We start from the raw sequence: 15481 nt of genomic DNA, 5'->3' as shown, positions 1-15481 counted from the left end.
GAACAAAAATACTCCAGCGGCTGCAGATGTGGTTCATTCGCCCTAATTCCGAACAAACACTGACCATCAGATCGTCCAGCCCCATGAGGGAAGGACTAGTTCGGTCAGTTCCAGGGTGGATCCCTGTCTTGTGTCCGGTGATTCCAGGTAGAGCACGGAGACTCCTGCACCCCTGAACAGAACGAAGTGGATACAGCAAGTGAATGAATGAATGAATGCTGTTCAGGTAGTGACACACAGAAGAGCCATTTATGAATGAATCGTTTATTGGTGAATCACAAATGACTCGTTTGATTGTTGAGGGACGTCTGTTGGGTCTGGTGTTGGAGACAGAAAAGCTGACGTCCTCATTAAGCTAAAACTACTCAGCACAGCATTAAGAGCTGATGGGGATTGGTTTCCTTAGTGTCTTCACTGTTTCTTCTTCTAGTAATCATGATAGGAAGTTTTCACATGAGCAACAGATCCACACCAGAGCCACAGCATCTCTGCCTTCTCAGTCCTTACCCCATCCTTCACAACGTCTTCCTGTGCATCGTCGTTCTTCACACAAAACTTTCCAGTTCCCACTCGTATATAACGACAAGTTACTGTCACGATGGACTCTCGCCAAGTCAGTCCAGGTGTTTAAAGAGAGAGCTGAGACATGGAGGGAAGCTCTCAGTTTGGTGGTCGGTCTAATTACCCGCTCTCAGCTATGGTCATGAGCTCTGGGCAATGACCAGACGAAAGAAGAACATCTGAATGCAGCCTGGACGCCTCCCGCTGGAGGACTACCAGGCACGGCCGACTGGGAGGAGACCCTGTGGTAGACCCAGGACATGCTGGAGGGATTATATCTCTCATCTGGCCTGGGAACACCTGGTGGAAGGAAGTTCTTTCTTCATCTGTAAGCGTTTATTCAGTTCAGGGTCGCGGTGGGTCCAGAACCTACCTGGAATCACTGGGTGCAAGGCGGGAACACACCCTGGAGGGGGCGCTAGTCCTTCACAGGGCAACACACACCTACAGACACTTGAGTCCTCAATCCACCTACAAATGGGGAGAACACACCACACTCCTCACAGACAGTCACCCGGAGGAAACCCACGCAGACACAGGGAGAACACACCACACTCCTCACAGACAGTCACCCGGAGGAAACCCATGCAGACACAGGGAGAACACACCACACTCCTCACAGACAGTCACCCGGAGGAAACCCACGCAGACACAGAGAGAACACACCACACTCCTCACAGACAGTCACCCGGAGGAAACCCACGCAGACACAGAGAGAACACACCACACTCCTCACAGACAGTCACCCGGAGGAAACCCAGGCAGACACAGAGAGAACACACCACACTCCTCACAGACAGTCACCCGGAGCTGGACTCGAACCCACAACCTCCAGGTCCCTGGAAAAACTTACAGACAAGTTCAACTTCAGCCACCTATAAACAGCAGTCGTTTTTTCCACAAACACATTGTCCCACAGTCCCCAAAATCATAGACGTTGTTTTAGTAACAGTGTAACGTAACTTTAGCAACACATCCTTAACGCCACATCCATAACAGATCCTTAACAACCTGTCCGTACAAATTTGTAAGGCCACATATACCAGGACAACGATTTTGTTGCTGTCAGGTTCACAGAGTACTTCACTCCCTGTGCACGTCCCGAGCCCTTCTCCAGACGAGCCAGTGCTCATCACGGGCGCTGACTGACTCTGAATTTCCATACGGGTGTGTCCCAGTCCAACACGGTTCAGCTGGCGCTGCCGGAGACGGAGCTGGAGATGAAGCTTTCATGCAAATAGAGGAAGAGAAACTACAGCAGTGTAGAAACACTCGAGATCAAAAAGACGCCTCATGCTTTTATTCATGAGAGAACATTCCCCTCTCTCTCTCTCACAGCCTGGAGAATCAGAGACTCCCTGTGTATCAGCAGAGCACTGCGCACTTCAGAGATCAGAGACACTCCACCAGCTCAGCTACAGCATCAGAGACAGGAGTTCAAACCCTGATGAAAGGAACCTGATCACTGATGTTGACCTCTATCATGTCCAGACCTGTGTCCACGCTATTATCAAACACACGGCTTTCTGATGCCACCTCCAGCAGAACATGCTCGGGCTGGGAACAGTGGAACTGTGTTCCCCGGAGTGATGGAGCCATGTTAACTACGACTGGAGTCGTGTCCGATATCAGTAGCTGACCTCACTAATGTTCAAGAGACTAGGGTTGGGTAGTAAAATCAGAAAAGAATATCGCAAGGAAATAAAAAAGAGTTTCCTTTTGTTAGGCATCGTGTCATTCACTCTCCTTTTCTTCCACTGGTTTCACTGTTCACAGAGCTGTTTGTTTCAGATCACAGTGATTATATGATACACGTGGGTGAATGGTGCCAGTTACTGTCTGCTACTGTAACTGTATGTTTTCATTAGAAGGTACTCGCAACTGAGTTGACTCCAAGAGATTCTACTCTCTGAATCACTGATCAAGAGCTTTTGATTGACTCTTGGGGAGTCGACTCCTTCTCCCTAACTGTGCCCCTGTGAACACAGACGCTGCTCAGAGGCAACACACACACACACACACATTCACTCACACACACCTACGGACACTTTAAAAAAAAAAAATCGCCAATCCACTTACCAACGTGTGTTTTTGGACTGTGGGAGGAAACTGGAGCACCCGGAAGAAACCCACGCAGACACAGGGAGAACACACCACAAACACTGTCAGCCGGAGCAGGACTTGACCCCACAACCTCCAGGTCCAAAGTGCCTCCAGGTCTGTGTGACTGCACCACTACCTGTGTAGTGCCGCCCTCAACTAAGAGTCGTCTTGTTTTAATCACGTTACTAGTGATGTGTCGGTCGCGAACGAACCGGTTCAAAGAGCCGGCTCTTGTGAGAGAATGATGAGAGCCAGTTCCCGTCTAAGACGGAGCCATTTTTTTCTAAGGCTTGTCATTCAACCAAACCGAGAACAACAAGCAAAGCTGAGACACTTGGTTTTCCTGAATGCCAATCTGCCTTCCAAAAAATAGTTGAAGAAAATGTTAAATCAGTTTTGCACTTTGCAGAGTACAGTGGAACCTCTACTTACGAACTTGATCCGTTCCGTGACCCTGGTCCGTAAGTGGAAAAGTTCGTTTCTCGAGTCAATTTTCCCCGTTTAAAATAATGGAAAAGCAATTAATGCGTTCCAGCCCCCCACCCCCCGAAAGTCACCCTTTTTGCACTGATATGTTTACAACACTCTCAAATTAGTAAAAAATACATGTAGCGTTACTAGAAATAAAAGAGAAATACAGTTGTAACTGTAATAAAAAAGAAATAAAGTTTTAAGTGGTTACACATCACTACCTTGAAGACGTGACGACTGGCTGGAGGAGAAACACAGGCACTGGCTGTATGACGGGAGGTGGGGGGTGGGTGGAATAACGGAGAGTAGGCGGTGAATGTGGGGAGACGAAGCGTAGATACGGCTGAACTTAGCAGTCTGCTATTTACACTAATGCTAAATTGCTAAAACTACAATTTGCTAATCTTAAAAGCTCGAGGGTCAAGAAAACGAGAGAAAATGGGTCAATGACTCAAGTCTGGGCGCTGGGAGACTTGTCTATTGGGGTCAGTGGCCATTTCCAGCCGCCGGCTCGGGTTCGTTTCTAGAGTCATGGTTTGTTGGTGGAGGCAAAAAATATTCAAATGCCCGGTTCGTATCTTGGAAAGTTCGTTAGTAGAGGCGTTCGTTAGTAGAGGTTCCACTGTATTTGTTTATTTTATTAATCAGAAATGGATGATTATTTAATTTAATAAGCTATTTTGTAATATCTACCTTTTGGGTTCCATTGGCCTTACTTCAGAGTTTACAAGTGATTTTTTATTAAGGTGTTTCAATTGTATAAATAACTGGATTTTTATTTAATGTGTGAGTGCAATCAGTGAGTTATTACAAGACAGCCATAAAAACAACTGGCCATTGCAACACTATTTATTATTTTTAATATTGAACAATAATATTTTGTCCATATGGTCATGTAAAATGTAGGTAATATTGTTCTGTACCAGTGGAAATAAGCGGTAAAACAAAGAGCCATTTAGGAGCCGAAAGAGCCGGCTCCCCAAAAAGAGCCGAAATTCCCATCACTACACCTTACGACTTTTTGTTTTCAAATCAGAAATAAGTTTTTTTTTTCTACACCAAAACTTCCAGTTTCACTTTTTCTGATTTTATAAACCTAAACAGGATACTGAGCCTTGTCCCAATTCAAAACAAAACACAAATGGTCAAAACTAACTTGGATGGTGTTTCATTTCCGTTTTGCAGTAGGGGAAAATGGGGAAACGAGCGAAAATCCCAAGGAAATTAAAAGCTGTTTTCTGGGGCTGTTGTCAGGCAGCTTTTGGCATGCACCTTGTTCCCACTGATCTCACTGTTCACAGAGCTGCTGTCAGGACAATGCCCCGTTGTTTGTTTCCTGGGGGCTGTAATCAGGGCGACTCAAGCTACCGTTCTCACTGTTCACTAGCTCAGCAGGACGGCTCGGGAACCATACACTGAAATCATTTTAGACAAGACAAAACAATACGACTGTGTTCACAGCAGTATCTGCCACTGTGTCACATGATTATGGAGAGGATCTTACTTTCAGAGTGTGAGGAGATTATAGTTTAAAACCGTCCGAGTCAACTCTCCATTCCCAGACCTCGTTCTTCCTCACAGTCACGGGACACGGGGAAGATATCGCTGCGCTGTGTCCGACATTATATTTAAAATATGATTCCACAGCCCTCCCAAAAATAGACCTAAATGAGGAAGAAACTCTACAGTCTACAGTTTCTCTGCCTTCTCTAAATCTGTGAAAGTCATGTGAGACTAAGACAGTAATCACTGAAGTAGGTTTTGTTAAACAGCTCATCTGTGTGGTAACTGTATGGACATTTTGTGGAAATACAAACAGCACAACGAAAATGTGCTTGAAATATTTAAGGTGGAACGTTTTCCTCAGTTTACTGTGTGTGTGTTTAAGGTGGAATTTAAGGTGGAACGGATGGCGAGTTTGTATTTCAGGCTAGAACGAGTTCTTATTTCGCCTGTGACGTCTTGTTTATCATTAAACGTTTAACGAAATGAATAAACCAGCCCCTTTCTGCAGTCACGCGTGTTTACAAGAGCACGTTCCATTAGCTTACTCCTCAGTCCTCATTCATCCCCATCTTGATTTCCCCTCCCATGGTTTCGAGGCCCTTTGAGGAGTGTAATCAGGACAAGGAGGTGAGACTGGGCACCACACCACAGCTCGATGACTGTGTCATGTTTCCCCTGACAAAACAAACCCATGTTACCTGTGGCGAGTCGCTCTGGCCCTTGGGAAACAACCTAGCTTTGGTTGATACTGTGACTTACGTGAGGGTTTTTAAACCGTGGTGATTAACATTCGAAGAACATCGATAAACATCAGGAATTGTACCGTGGTTTAGAGTTAAAACCGCAGCTGTTTCATGTCTGGTCGGGATTAACCACGGTCGTTAACATGCTTTAGGAAGGAGTGCACATGTAGTTGTTTCTCCAGACTGGATTACTCCGAGATACTCACCTGAAGATGTCGATGTAGTGGTCAGTACCTCAACTGCTTACAATTACTCAAACAATAACAGTGGTGTAGGGACCACTGGGGACATTCTGACCTAATTCACACGGTCCTACAGGGCGTCCTGGCCCTTTAAGAGACGCCTGCGAGTGCCTGGGGATGGGAAATAAACCTGTAGCGGCTGTAAACAGCAGAATTGGTGCCCTACGTAATTTCAGTACTCACCTGAATGCAGTAATGTTCCACGTCTTCTCAGAAGAGTAGAGGGCAGAGGGACACACTCCCTGCCCATGCCCTTCATTTAAGGCTTTAGGTTTAATCTGTTAAAAGCATTTATAAATCTACAGCAGGCTTTTATCCGACGTTCTCACTGGCGCGGACAGGAGAGCTGACCTTAAGGTCCCCACCTTCTGGAAATGGTGTGTGAAGGTTGAGGAATGTGTGTGAGGCTCAAACACAGCTCCTGGAGATCTCAGATCACACAGAGGAGGAGGAGGAGCTTTTAAAGAGCAGCCACAAATCTCTCAGAAACCACACGTCCAAAGGTTATCTACAACTGTCCAGAACAGACAGAGGACCTGATTTACAACACAGACAACCCACTTCACTCACACACACACACACACGTCTCCATTTTGGATTTCCTACATCGTTTGAACACAGCAGCCGTCGTTTACGCTGTGGTTAATATTACATGATGTATCGACCAATAGAAACGCTCCAGAATTACCCTGAACATAGTCTTTTTACAGTTAAAATAATGCATGAAGAGAGACAGAAAACAACAGGACATCTAACAACTGCACCAGACCGGCTAGACCACCAACACCGCCCTCATCAGACACGCAGCACCTACAGCTTTCACCTGAGAGAGAGAGAGAGAGAGAGAGAGAGAGAGAGAGAGAAAGAATAAAGCAGAGCTCCACTCTAAATTCAGACCTGAACACATCCACAGCTCCGTGTTCATCTCTTCTTCCACTGGGAGAATTCAACACTGGGGGTCTGAAAGGATGTGGAGCTTGTGTGTGTGTGTGTGTGTACATGCGTGCAAGAGAGAAAGTTAAATGCAGAGGTACAATTTCGCTGTGCAAAAACAAATGTAATAAAAACATGTTTTCTTTTTTACACTCAATTACTATTATGGGCGGGAAATGAATAAGATTAACACACACACACACACACACACATACACACACACACACACACCCCTCAGTGTGTAGAAAAGCTATAATTAAAGGCTGCCCTGTTTCCAAGGAAAAGCAGGGCTCTTGTTGAACACCTGAAGTGGCTTCTTCTCAAAAGTGCTCCATATGTAAATAAGGGTCATTGGGTAAAGCGTGAGAGCTCAGGTTTTGAGGAAACCCTCCATTTTACCTTTAAAATTGTCTCATTTTCACAAATACTTTATTGAAATAAAAGAGAAACACGTGTTCCTCCCTCTGTGTAACCTCATGTGCACACTGCATGAAACTATCAGTGACAGAGATCACAAATTACAGCAGGAGGAGTCCCCAGTGAGTTTGTCTAGCCTCCGAAAATACACACTCCTGTCCTATTGGTGAAACTTGACTTCAGGATTAAGTTTCAGGGCAAGGGAGAAATCCAGCTTTCTGTAACAGACCCTGGGATGTTAAGCTCTTTGGTGGTTGAATGTGGTGTAAACACAACCTACACTGTGTCCAAAAGTCTGTAGACACCACTTACAATTACAGAAGTCTGTTAGAACGGAGTGCTCCGCAACAGCCACAGATGAACTGTACCTAATGAGCCTTGAACCGGGGCTAGAGGGGTATTAACCTCACTCCAGCAGTGGGCTCTGGGGCAGTGGAGCTCATTCAGAGATACTGGGATGAGCCGGAGTGGGGTGTGTGTTGCTCAACGGGATGTCCACCAACATTTGCCCATTGAGTGTATCAATTTAGAAAGCAGCTACAACATAAAAGCATGGAAACATGAGCTTACAGCTACGTGGAGGGTTCATACAGTGAAACCATACCTGTCCTTAAAGATGACACTGTTTTTAATCTCGTATTACGTCCAACTTTTGTTAGGACACTAGCACAACTTATTAATTCATTCACCTTCTGTAACTGCTTCATCCTGATCAGGGTCACAATGGGTGTCCCCCCCACCTGGAATCACTGGGCACAGGGCAGGAACACACTCTGGACAGAGCACCAGTCAGTCACTGGGCATCTGACACACACTCCATCCAACATGTTTGTGTGTTTTCAACACAGAGCACCTGGAGGAAACCCACACAGACACAGGAAGAACACACCATGCTCCTCACGGTGACCCGAGGAGAGGATGGGACCCAGAGACCACGGGAAGAAGTGGGCTTTTCAGTGCAAGTCCCCCTCCCGTCAACAACAACAAAAAAACTCAGACCGAAACCTCTTTGCTGCACAAAGGCAATCAAATTCCAAACATACTTCAGTAACAAGTTAAGTCTTGCCATCAACCTCTTGGTTCTCAGCCAACTGGAGTCATATTCTCCTAATAATACCCCCCTCACGTCCTGGTCTGGGCTCTAGACGATAATAAACTCCTTCCTTGAGGCCTGTTTCTTAGGCAGAGTTCCTGAAGCTCAGCCGTGACGCTCCTGATCCTCCACAGCGTGGGTGGCGTTTTACTTTATGACAGTAATAAAATGGGTAATGATATGGTAATATTACAGAAGCAAGTGTTCAAAAACAACAATTTATAATACATCAGTGATTATAGCAATGACACAATGGTCGTAAAATAAAAACAAATAAATTACTACAATTACTAACATTACTGAGGAACAGGTTTAAAACCTGTTTATAACATTCAGGTACAATTCGTAACTAGACCTGGGGCGGTGTAAGGGTTAATACCGTTTACTGCAATACTAGAAAAATGTTGTTACATTAACAAGCTAGCATAACGTATCTGCCCCAGCCTTCTTTTTTTTTCTCGAATGGCTCAGAGTAAGAGGAAGGCACCTACAGTCAGGAACGCCTCCCCATATTTCTATTGGCTCAGTAAAACCGGAACACCCCCCCGCCCGATATTCTTATTGACTCACAGTGACAAAGCCACTGTCACACATGTACGGTAACGCCGAAATGTTCCGGAGTTTACCGCTAGTGAACGTAAACAGCCGCAATATCCGTCCTAAACATTACCTGGACTATTCACGCTGATGTCCCAGAGTTTCTCCTGCACAATTTGCAAAGGCACCGCCCTGTGCCTAAAGCATGCGGAGCATTTCCTGCAAAGAGAACGACCCTGACACAGAATCTCCCGCTGTGAGCTGATTGTGTGAAAGGACAACTTTGGGACATCTCCAGAGTTTCTCTGGAGTTCATGTGTACTCTCACCCAGTTCACCTCACCACTTCCCCTTGGAGGCCATCTTAAGGGCTTTTCCAGTACTGTATGAACTGAAGTGTGTTAGATGAACCCTCAGAGCAGCAAGGGAACAAGTTGACCATGATCCCCATTTCAGAAGCAGAACCTGTCCAAAATACATTGCGAAAAAAAATGTTGGACAAAGCAGTCTAAACAAAACTTCAAAATGGTGGGGACACCCCCTGGAGGGAGCGCCAGTCTTTCACAGTGTGACACACACACATTCACTCACACCTATAGACACTTTTGAATCCACCTTTCAACGTTTGTTTTTGGACCGTGGGAGGAAACCGGAGCACCCGGAGGAAACCCACGCAGACACAGGGAGAACACACCACACTCCTCACAGACAGTCACCCGGAGGAAACCCACGCAGACACAGGGAGAACACACCACACCTGGAGGAAACCCACGCAGACACAGGGAGAACACACCACACCCTCACAGACAGTCACCCGGAGGAAACCCACGCAGACACAGGGAGAACACACCACACCCTCACAGACAGTCACCCGGAGGAAACCCACACAGACACAGGGAGAACACACCACACTCCTCACAGTCACCCGGAGGAAACCCACGCAGACACAGGGAGAACACACCACACTCCTCACAGACAGTCACCCGGAGGAAACCCACGCAGACACAGGGAGAACACACCACACTCCTCACAGACAGTCACCCGGAGGAAACCCACGCAGACACAGGGAGAACACACCACACTCCTCACAGACAGTCACCCGGAGGAAACCCACGCAGACACAGGGAGAACACACCACACTCCTCACAGACAGTCACCCGGAGGAAACCCACGCAGACACAGGGAGAACACACCACTCTCCTCACAGACAGTCATCAGGAGCGGGACTCAAACCCACATTCCAGAACCATTACCTGATCCCATTAAACATCTAGTGGACTAGACGCATTTCCTTCAGCAAAACAAATAGCCGTTATTTCTGAAGAAAGGTTACAGAAGTTTCTGGATACTTCAGTCGTTTTTGGAGCTGCTAATTTTGTAATTCTACTCCTGCTGTTTGAGCAGAGGGTACTTCTTTTTTTCCGTTTCACTGCAGTCATTATTTACCACAGTAACAGTGCTTTTACAGGAGTATGGATTTAGGCTCATTTGCAGACAGGGTTCCTCGCTGCTGCGTAGGAATGCAGACGCTGCAATACCAAAGCTTCCCGAGCCAATGAAGCTTCAAACGACAGCTTGATGTCATGGACGTGTTTGGGGCCAAAAATACTTTCAAAGCCAGATCTCTGCTAAACATTCCCCAGAGCAGCATGGAGGCACAGGCCAATGAGTACAAAGCCTTTCGCCTCAGGGTCCACGTTACGCACAGACCAGTCTAATCACGATAAACAGGTTACTAATCACAAGGTTAAACAGCTCCAGCTCAGAGGCTCCCCAGGCTCAAGTTCTGCCTCATTATTGGTGCTTTTCCACTACATTACACCTACACTTCTTGTGATTTCAGCTTGGAGATTTTAGACGGAGAGTTGGTGCTGGACGTCTGCGTTGCATTACATAAAATATACGTGAAGTGGCTGAAATTCGAATTCAGCTGAGCCTGAGTAATTCCAGCTCCACAGCGGATTATGTTAACTTTGTCCACTCCTACAAACACACACTAACACACCACCACCACGTCAGTGTCACTGCAGCGCTGGGAATGATCCACCACCACATCACACCTGCTCTGTGGGGTCCTGACCATTAAAGGAGGGGGTAAAATCAGACTACCAAAGATTGCAGAGCAACAGATGGACCACAGCCTGATATCGCAGAACTGTACGGTCAGTGACCAACTCACAGAGTCACAAATTACAGCAGAGGGTGAGATTATGTGAACACATAACATTGAGACTGACCCTTGCATTTTATGAGAAGGGGAGGACCGCCAGCCGTGTTTACAGCATGGTCATTTAATGAGCAGCACACAGTGAGCGATTCATAGCCTGACCACAGAGTGAGTGATCAGAATATCATTCTCAGTGAGACAGCATAAATTACCCAGGGGTCTGGGGTCATTAGTCCCGAGGCTGTGGCTCCACTGTTCCCTCACACTGGTGGGCTGTTCTGAACACTGGGGGTCCCTCAGAACCTCCACACAGGCAAGTCTTTCACTCTCCACTCTCCTGCACACAGGGGCCATTCTGCTCTTAAGGTGTGGAGCCACTAATAAAACAAAGACGGCTGGACACAGAGAGGTCAAAGTCCCCCACAGACGTCCCCCTGCAGGCAGCAAGGGTTCACTTACAGTTCAAAGTGAAAATGAGACTTCTGACTGTTTTTAAAACATATTTATTAAAAGAAATAGCTTTAAAATATTCATTCATTCATCTGTAAGCATTTCACCCAGTCACACACTCACTCATCCAATCACTCCCAACTGTGGAGAGTTTCCCACCCTCATTCATTCACTAAAACACTCACACCTGTGCTGTTTCAAATACTTGCCCAGTCACTCACACACACTCACCCAGTCATTCATAACAGTGGACAGTTTCACACACTCACCCAGTCACTCACACCTGTGGACAGTTTCACACACTCACCCAGTCACTCACACCTGTGGACAGTTTCACACACTCACCCAGTCACTCACACCTGTGGACAGTTTCACACACTCACCCAGTCACTCACACCTGTGGACAGTTTCACACACTCACCCAGTCACTCACACCTGTGGACAGTTTCACACACTCACCCAGTCACTCACACCTGTGGACAGTTTCACACACTCACCCAGTCACTCACACACTCACACATGAAGACAATTTCACACACTCACCCAGTCACTCACACAGTCACACCTGTGGACAGTGTCACACACTCACACACTCAGCCAGTCACTCACACCTGTGGACAGTTTCACACACTCACCCACTCAGCCAGTCACTCACACCTGTGGACAGTTTCACACACTCACCCAGTCACTCACACACTGACACCTGTGGACAGTTTCACACACTCACCCAGTCACTCACACCTGTGGACAGTTTCACACACTCACCCAGTCACACTCACACCAGTGGACAGTTTCACACACTCACCCAGTCACACTCACACCAGTGGACAGTTTCACACACTCACCCAGTCACTCACACACTCCTATGTGTGGGCTGTGGAGCAGTGGAATGGCTGAACCTCCATCCATTACCTCTGGGATGAGTAGGAGTCCACGAGTTGGATCCAGATCTAATCAGCCATCATCATCAGCTGACCCCACTCATGTTTTCACGGACGATCCCCTTTTAACGGAAGTGCTTGTGACCTACTGGAGTTTCATGCTGGTCAGGTCCCACAGCAAGAGATGTTCATGATGGCGATACCACGCACCGAGCATTTAATGCTAACAATGTGGGGCTGACACTCAACACTGAACGCTTTTGTTGCACCTCCATCTCCAACACTGAACCCAAAACACAGATAAGACAAAAACACACAGAGATGTCCTTCAGCATGTGCTCTACAGACACACGCTCACCCAGCGCTTCCGCTGACATCAGGGCAGTGTTAATAAGGAGTCGGTTCTCTCCAAACTACAGCTTTTACTTTTCTGGGAAGCCTTTATTAGAGGGATGTGGGGACATTGTTACCCTTAGTGAGGTGAGGTATTGATGTTCCCAGTTCATACCAGTGTTAACTTCATTAATGAAGACTATGCTGAAAAATATTCAGTGGTGACCTATGTTTCACCAGACGAGTGAAACATAGTTTCTTCTGGACAAGAACTTAAAAAAATAATAATAATTTGAAGACGACAACTGTGATGACGTTTTTCGTCAATGAATAAACCTGAACGATAAAAATGAAAAGCTGATAAATTATAATTTTTTTCTGAGTTAAAACAAAAAATCACTAAGAAATAAAAACAGAAAAAGGTGCTGTATGTTTGCTGTTAGGTCGTGTCGCAGTCACACAGCTCCAGGGGCCTGGAGGTTGTGGGTTCGATTCCTGCTCCGGGTGACTGTCTGTGAGGAGTGTGGTGTGTTCTCCCTGTGTCTGCGTGGGTTTCCTCCGGGTGACTGTCTGTGAGGAGTGTGGTGTGTTCTCCCTGTGTCTGCGTGGGTTTCCTCCGGGTGACTGTCTGTGAGGAGTGTGGTGTGTTCTCCCTGTGTCTGCGTGGGTTTCCTCCGGGTGACTGTCTGTGAGGAGTGTGGTGTGTTCTCCCTGTGTCTGCGTGGGTTTCCTCCGGGTGACTGTCTGTGAGGAGTGTGGTGTGTTCTCCCTGTGTCTGCGTGGGTTTCCTCCGGGTGACTGTCTGTGAGGAGTGTGGTGTGTTCTCCCTGTGTCTGTGTGGGTTTCCTCCGGGTGCTCCGGTTTCCTCCCACAGTCCAAAAACACACGTTGGTGTGTGGCGACTCAAAAAGTGTCCGTAGGTGTGAGTGAATGTGTGTATTCCCGCCTTGCGCCCAATGATTCCAGGTAGGCTCTGGACCCACCGCGACCCTGAATTGGATAAGCGCTTACAGATAATGAATGAATGAATGAATGAATGTTTGCTGTTGCCAGGGCAACAAGCGCATTTACATTTGCCCTTTCCCTGCTCAAGAGCTACTGCGCAGACGATGAACACTGAACACATTTCTGTTAATGTGTCATCTATTGTTTGTTGATAGGAATACCTTTAAAGGTTTAGCCTATTTTTATTTAGTTGTATTTTTAATCTAAGGGACTATAACAATAATGAAATGTCTAAAATGTATGTGTAATGTTTAAAGACAAGGACTAAAACTACATGAAAATCAGCTATTAATGTAAACATAGATTTGTACATCCCAAAGTTAGTGGATGCAGCGTGATTACTCCACTGAAAAAAACCACTGTGGAGTTGTACACACCTCTCTCCAAGGCTTGGCATTGAGTATGGTGCCCTTAGGCTCAGGTGCAGCTGCCCATGATCACCCCAATCAACACTGAAGCACAAAGACCCAGCTTCAGTTTAAAGTTAAAAGGAAACTTCGTCTGAATACATTCATTTTTATCTCCTTTCAACTGATATGGAATCCCTCATTCCTTCACCGTGGGCCGAAAGCGCAGTGTAGAGGAGGGGGGTCCCAAGCGCTGACCCAGAAAACAACTTTATGACTAATGTCAGCAGAAATATAGCAGAGGGCTGATCTTAAATGCTCTGTGAACATCAGTTCAGATCAAAAGAAGGCAAGCATAAGGGTGTGTGTATGTGTGTGTTTAATACTGATTAGGCCGTGGAGAACTTGTGGAAAGTCCACCCTGAGAGTGTTAAACCTCAATACAGCTAAAGCGCTACACAGCATGGCCTGGACCTGAAGGGAACCGGCGCTGTTTAACAGGCTCTCTCACACACACTAGACTTGTGAGAACCTCCATAGACCCTGAATGCAACCTTAACCTCAGCAACAAATCCTGTAAGTTTCCCTAACCTCATAACACAAATGCTCAGTAATACAGATCTAAGAGTAGGTCTAATCCTAACCTTACACCTAACCCTAATCTTAAACTCAGTAATGTTGATCTAAACCTAACCATAGAAACTTAAACCTAACCCTAAGCCCACACTCAGTGATATAAATCTAAATCTACATCTAATTCTCACTAGTCTTTAACCTAAGCCTGAACTCATTAACTAAAACTTAAAAGTGACACTAAGTAACGAAAGTAGACTTAGCAACTAAAACGGCAGATGGGAAAAGTAAAGGAGAAGTAGAAGAAACACTGTATCATGAAGTGTATTATGTTCATGGACCTAATTAATCCGGACCTAAACAGAAATCCACACTTATCACATCTGCTCTGATCATCACCAGCCGTGTCACACAGAGTCTATTTCACATCTCCACTCCATCTGCGCTAATCCGAGATTTAAACACTGGGGGTAAACTACGTTAATCTCCATCAGCCCTGAATCTCGGCAACAACATGGAGTCAGCACAGGCCCAATGCGCATACGAAAGAAGGTGAAACAGTGACGGTGCTTCAGGATAATTCTAACCGTGATTTGGTGAGAGGCAACAAAGTGAGAGCTTCTCTACTTTAGGCAGAAGTGAGTTCTGTCTATTCCTCGGACCAATCACAGAGAGACCCTGCCCAAGCTCCCCACGAACAACATCACAAGCATCCCTGACCAGACCCAGTAAACATAAATGTGGGGCGCTCTACAAACTGAGTGCAGAAGTGCACCTCATATCAATCTTGCTTTACTGCTGCTCACTTCACATCTCTGCCTCTTAAAGCAACACTAGATATTATTGTGATGTTTCACTGAGCTGTAATAGGAGAATAGAGCCTCTGTTGTTGATGTTCAGGGCTCAGCAGTGCAGAAACAGCACTATGTAAGATTTGGAGAAGGGTAGAAAACCAACCCCTTCCACCCCCTTGATTTCAGGACAATGTTGAAAAAGTGATTTACTCTCTGCAACTCTAGGGAAGATCAGAAGCACAAATACCAAATCTATGAAATACTATGACTTTAGAAATGCCCTGCCCCCTCCTGTGAGCTTGTCTCTTACCCTCTATCTCTCTATT

The 15481-nt window shown here is 46.2% G+C and overlaps 1 protein-coding gene across 2 annotated transcripts in view; it reads right to left on the bottom strand.

Annotated features, from left to right (window-relative positions):
* n4bp3 (NEDD4 binding protein 3) overlaps window positions 1-15481 on the bottom strand; it is a 46474-nt gene that overhangs the window by 14146 nt on the left and 16847 nt on the right. Inside the window, exon 1 of one of the 2 annotated variants that reach the window (XM_066669779.1) lies at window positions 5591-5706. The exons of the other annotated variant lie outside the window; for it this stretch is intronic. The gene's annotated coding sequence lies outside the window, so the exon portion shown is untranslated. Of the gene's footprint in view, window positions 1-5590; window positions 5707-15481 lie in introns of those variants that run through there. 2 annotated transcript variants of the gene reach the window in all.

This window comes from Hoplias malabaricus, chromosome 4 (assembly GCF_029633855.1).
Source record: "Hoplias malabaricus isolate fHopMal1 chromosome 4, fHopMal1.hap1, whole genome shotgun sequence".
Classification (NCBI taxonomy): Eukaryota; Metazoa; Chordata; class Actinopteri; order Characiformes; family Erythrinidae; genus Hoplias; species Hoplias malabaricus.
This window is presented reverse-complemented; position numbering and strand designations above follow the sequence as displayed.